Here is a 6,000-nt window from a genome sequence, read left to right as displayed (position 1 = left end):
ATGCAGACTAGTATCGAGAAAGTGGAGAGCTGGAATTGTTTCCCCTCAGCAGTCACGAGGGTGCAGTTTCAAGGCTAAGTGACACAGTTCCATTGTTTGGCATCTAGGGAGGAAGGACAAGCTGAGCCCCGAGGACCACAGTGTGGCCAGGAGGAGGGTGGCCCAGGAGTAGGAACAAATGAGGGACAGGGAAGCAGGTGTTCCTCATCTCTGTACTTAAAAGCCGTTCCGGTTCTTACTGATGCTCGCAAAGAACGTCATGGAGGAAATGGTTCGAAACCACAGCAACGGTCTCAAAATCCTCTTTCCCTTTCCCGCCCTCTCAGTCTATGTTCCGCGCCTTTCCATCAAAGCCTCTGTCTCCATTTAATTTCCAGCTTGCTGCCGGCACCCGCCGGAGACCCCTCTGAGTGGCTCTGACCCCTCCTGCATCCCCCACCCCGACTCCTGGATCTTACGTCCCCTCTCCCACTAGAGATTTGCTCCCTTCCTTGGGGATGCGCTGGCCTGTCCCACTAGAGACGCCAGCCCAGGCCCTGGGCTGACAACTTCAGACTTTCCCCTGGACAGAAAGAGGGGAGGGGGATTCGGGGATTCTGCATCACCATCAGGGGGTGGAGAATATATCGCAAATCTCGTAATTAACTTTTTTCTTTATGACTCTTATTAATGTGGCCGTATCTTTTGTGAATGTTTGTTTTTTAGTGACGGCTGACATTCCGCGTTACACCCATTTCAGTGCACAGCGTGGTGATTAGACATTTACGAACCTTACAGAGTGACCCCCCCTGATAAGTCCAGTCCCCACCTGGCGCCCTACAGAAATATTACAGTATTGTTCTCTATTGTACTTTACATCCCCGTGACTATTTTGTAACTGACTGTGGCAATATCTTAAGGGCCCAGATTAGGGTATAAAATCTAGAAAAAAGGACCCACAGAATCCATGTGGCATATGCTTCTGGTCCGGACCCCGGCCCTCGGGTGTGAAGACTGGAGGAGCTGGGAGGGCGAGAGAAAGCTGTCAGCCCCCTGCTGGAACTCTTCAAATTTCGCCCACCTCTCCAAGGGAACGCCGAGCCTTTCTCAGCAGAGTGTCACCTGGTCTTCTCATTTTCTCACCCCGTGTTCAGTTTCGCAGTGAATCCCGTGGACTGTACTTCAGACTGTCCAGTGCCCAGCAGCTACTTCCCGTCACCATGCGAGTCCCAGCCACCACCCACTCCCACCCGGGTTAGTACAGTGGCATGCCTGTTGCCATGTGACAAATTGCCACAGTTTGGCAGCTTAAAAAAACCACACCAATGTATTATCTTCCCATTCTGGAGGCCCGAAGTCTGCAGTGGGTCTCACAGGCTAAACTCAAGGTGGCAGCGAGGCTGCATCCCTTCTGCAGATTCGGGGGCGAATCGTACCCTTGTCTTCTCTGGCTCCCATAGACCGCCTGCCTGCCTTGCCCAGCTCACGGTCAAGTCTTTCTCACGCTCTTTCACTTCTGAGTGTCCTGTGATTACATTGGTCCAACATGGGTGCAGGACAATCTCCCCATCTCAAGGTCAGCTGGTAAGTAAGCAACCGGATTTCCCTCTGCAACCTTAATTTCCCCTTCTAAATTAGCATACTCTAATTTAAATATGTACAGGACACATTCGCAGGTTCTAGGATGTGGACGTCTTTGGGAGGGCTTGATTCTGCCCACCACACCTCTGACTCAGCTCCCAGTCTTGCCTCGCTTCAGTCTGTGGTCCTCACCAGCCCAAATGATCCCTTTAAATCAGTTATCACATCATTTCACTCTATTCCAACCAGTCTCATGGCTCCCACTTCCTGGTCCCAACGCCACAGAGGCTTTTATGAGCTCTATTAATACGCTTGCTAATACTGAACAATCCTTCCATTTCTGGCATGACCCCTCCTGCATTGTGCGGAAGAGGATTGTATGCTATTTTCTCATGTTTTATTTAGAGTGTCTTCATCTATATTCATAAGCAAGGTCGGTCTTTTGCTTTCTGTGTTGTCTTTGTTCGGTTTTGCTTCATAGACCAGATTGGATGCTCTGCACCTTGTGTAGCTCAGAGCTGTGTCGACCACACAACAGGACAGGGCGGGCGGCTGTCACAATGCTCCCAGCTGCCCAGAGTAGCATGGGCTTTCCTAACAATGCTACATGGCATAAGGCTGCTCTGTTATGTGGCTCAGTATTTTCCTCTCTTTAAACATCTCAAATCAATGAAAACAGTACAACCTCTTATAAAGGGAGGAACTAGGTGAAAGCCACACAAGACCATTAGCTCCATTACATTAATTACAGTGGCAACCTGGGCAAGACCCCGGCCCCAGGCAACACTCAGTAGAGTTGGAGAAGGAGAAAACACAGCAGATTGTCCAGATGAGCAGTTGACTTACCACGAGCCTTGCATACGATGCGGATTTGAAGAGCATCCGCTGTTCGAGTTGCTATGGTTGCTGGTGTTAATATAAAGCTATTGTGAGAAGCCTGAGAAGCACACTGATGTCCTCACTGCTGACACTGTCACGGTCCACCTTTACCCTAGGCCTTCCCCCGGGGCCTGGAGGGCTGAGACAGAGCCTGTGCTGGAGGGTGGTCTTCAGGGGCAGAAGCCAGGGATAGCTGTGCACTCTCAGCTGCCCAGACCATAAAGAAGCAGGAGGACGAGACCTGAATACGGGTCAAAAGTGAGGTTCAGGGGACTGAGGGCCAGAGGAGCCGGAGCCAAGAGCTAGATGCAGACGCTGCTGTGAGTGGGAGAAGCAGTGTGTCTGGGGCCAGGTAGAGCCCAGAGCAGAAAAGAAGCCAATGTGGAGCGAACCAAGGAAGGTTCTGGGAGGCTGTCCCAGATGGTGCTGGAATAGCCACCGTTTACCACTGGGCACTGTTTAATGCCCTGCAGGCCGGAGGGTCAGGATGTGTAAACAATACTGTAAGATTGCGGTTCTCAAAGCTCAGGCCTTAGGTGCAGCCGCATCGGCTTCACCTGGGAACTTGCTAGAAAGGCAGGTTCTCGAGCTCCCCACCCCCAAGACTCGTTGAATATGGAACTGGGTGGCCCCCAGCCTCTGCTATACCATGAAGTCACCTGAGCAAACCTCCTAGATCAGTTCAATCAGAACCTTAGAGGGACAGAGCCATGGAACATTTGGCTGGGTGTTTGCTCTTTTTAAATCCCTGGGTAATTTCATTGGTGGAAACCTTTAGTTCTATAAAGCTTCCTAAGGCTTTCTCCCCCTCACCCCCCCCCCAACAGACTGCCCCTCGGGTGTCAGAGTAGAAGAAACTCTAACCCCTGAAGGTGAATGAGCTTCCCGGAACCCCGGGGTCACCGCAAGAAATGGAAGGCAGCTGCGTGTGCACAAAGACCAGGTGCTTTTCAACTGAAATGAAGATTAACTCCGGAGTCCATACAGGCTCTGGATCGCGAGGGAAGGTCTGCTTACTAATTTCATCTGGGGCTTAAATCTTTATTGTTTGCTCGGCACTTCCATCTGTCATCGGTTGGCTAGGCTTCTCTGCTGCATTTCAATCAGGAGGCTACTCCACCCTCTCAGGCTTTTCCTCTTTTCTCCCCAAACCTGGTCCCTCCTCCACTGACTTTGCATGACCTGAGAAATGCCACATCACCAGTCCAAGCCAGACCGCACACCCTTGGGTCTGTGCCTTGGCTGTGCTAAGACCACTGGCAGCAGCCTCCAGCCATAATTGTCATTATAATTAAATACAATTATTTGCTAAGTGTGCTTATGAATTTGCCAGAGAGCCTAGATTAATTGCGCTTCATAATATCTTAAAGCTTCACATCATGTTAAAGGGCCACTTAATTCCTTCCTTCTTCTAAATTAATTAATCCACAAGCAATGGGTGCTTAATGGTCTCTGAATAATTCCCAAGGTGGTCCAGGGTTTGCTAAGCTCAGCTCAACTTGTGCCGTCCTGCAGGGTCCCCGGGCGGCAGCACCCCCCTGCCCAGGTCCCTGTGAGTGGACCAACCTCCCTCAGCATCTTCTCTCAGTGCCTTCTGGCCAACAGGGGAGCCGAGGCGCCCTGCTCACAACATCATTTCTGAACATCTTTATCTGCCGATTTTTTTTGAATGATAAGAGACATGGAAGCAGAAACAACCTCCCACTCCTTTGAAACCGATCATTTTACTCCTAACTCAACGTTTCACTGAGCTGCAGGGGGCAACTGCAGGTCAAACTGCTCTGCGGGCACCCCCGAGAACCCGCTTCCAGAAACTGAACAAAGAAGTCAAGCCCCACAGTGGGCCCTCCTGTGAGCTGCCAGGACCTCCTTGGAGAACGAAGGCTCTGTCCCCTGTCTGCTGAGAAAGCTGGAAGCTGCTGACCCTCCTCCATAAGCCCTTCCCCGGAATTGCCCTTAGTGGGATAAGGCTGGGGTCTCCCGAGATCACGCCCCTTGTTAGAGGCACCTGAACCCAATCACTGGCTCACACAGAAGCAGGAAGCCCCAGCACACTCCAAAGACTCGGTGGAGGCTTTGATAAGACTATGGGCGCCGCTATTCCTGCCCACCCCGCTTCCCTCCAATTCCCTCTCACGGTGGGAGACCCAAAGGAACTCCCTAGCAGACTCCCTGCCACCTCATCTCCATGTCGGATTTTGCTTCCCACCATCTTGCGATGAAACCGTCTGGCTCTCATGCTCAGCAGCCTTGCCCAAGCTCTCCTTTTCTTTTTACCAAAGAAATATCTCCCTTTACCAAAGAAGACGCTATTTGGCTTGCACCTGCTTTGCTCTTTGCCTCGTTTCTGATGCAGAGTCTGGACAGGGAAGAGACCACTATTCACTGGACCACTGAGAAATCCCGACGGCCATTCTGATGAGGAAATCAGGAAAGGCCAGCACACAGAGACAGGCAGGGCCCCCAGAGGGTCACCCCATGAGGACCTGCATTTATGGACCAGGGTCCCAACCCGCAGCCCCCGAGGTCCAGGGAAGCTGGGGGGTCGGCGGGGATGACTCTGCCACAATGAGAGAGATTTTCATTTCAGGCTTCATCCTTCACAAGCAGCCTCGCTGCAGAGTGCCTTTCAGCCCAAGGATCCGGCTGAGAATTTCCTGACAGTGATGAGGGACAAGGTCTCCTGACGCACCTACTAAGCTCGGCCCCTGGCCAGTTATCAGCAGGCGGGTCCGGTGAAAATAACACGGACTCGGGACGAGAGTGACCAGTGTCCGACTCCCAGTTTCCTACCCCTGTCTGCCTGACCCTAAACACGCAACATCACTGTGCTGAGCGCACTTCCTCACCTGGGCAACAGAACAGAGGAGCCCGAGGGGCGATTAAACGAGGTCACGTATGGGAGGCCCCTGGCCCAGAGCCTGGCCCCCAACAACTGGCAGGCATTCGTATTTTTCCCACAAAGGGTTTTAAGCTTCTCAGCGTGGTGAGTTATGACTAGTTTCCCTAGCCCATTCATTCACCTCCCTCTGTGCCATTGCTAAATAGGGAGACTATTTACACCTGGGCAGGACCAGACGTCAGGTTTTGGGGACAGCCATAGAGGACAGGGAGCCGTCCAAAGAGCACGGCGTATTTTCATCCACCGTTTCTGCGTTTGAGACACCGTGCTTTCGATACAGGTCAGCCCTCCCGGTAAAGCGGTCTTCCCACTCACCTGCAGAGGGCAAGTTGCGTGAAGCCTCTTGGCACTGGTGTGGTCGAGTTCCGGAGAGGGCCTTTCTCCAGGTCGCAGACCACGGGCTGTTTGCTGTGTCTTCACGCGGCAGAGAGCTGGGAGCAGCAGTTTCTCCGTGACGCTTCGAAGGGCACTGATCCCTTTCACAGGTGTCCCGCCTTCACGACCTCATCCAGCCCTAATTACCCCCCGAAGGCCCCGCCTCCCACGCTTTCACGTGTGGTTAGGAATTTTGTGGGGATGCAGGCATTCCGTGAAGAAATAAGAGTCTGATGTTCATAAGCCGCCCAGTCTGGGGACTTCATTACGGCAGCCGGAACTGA

Source organism: Artibeus jamaicensis, unplaced genomic scaffold (genome assembly GCF_021234435.1).
Source record: "Artibeus jamaicensis isolate MK-2021 breed Jamaican fruit bat unplaced genomic scaffold, CSHL_Jam_final scaffold_754, whole genome shotgun sequence".
NCBI lineage: Eukaryota > Metazoa > Chordata > Mammalia > Chiroptera > Phyllostomidae > Artibeus > Artibeus jamaicensis.
The sequence above is the reverse complement of the archived record's forward strand: the minus strand, read 5'-3'. Positions refer to the sequence as shown.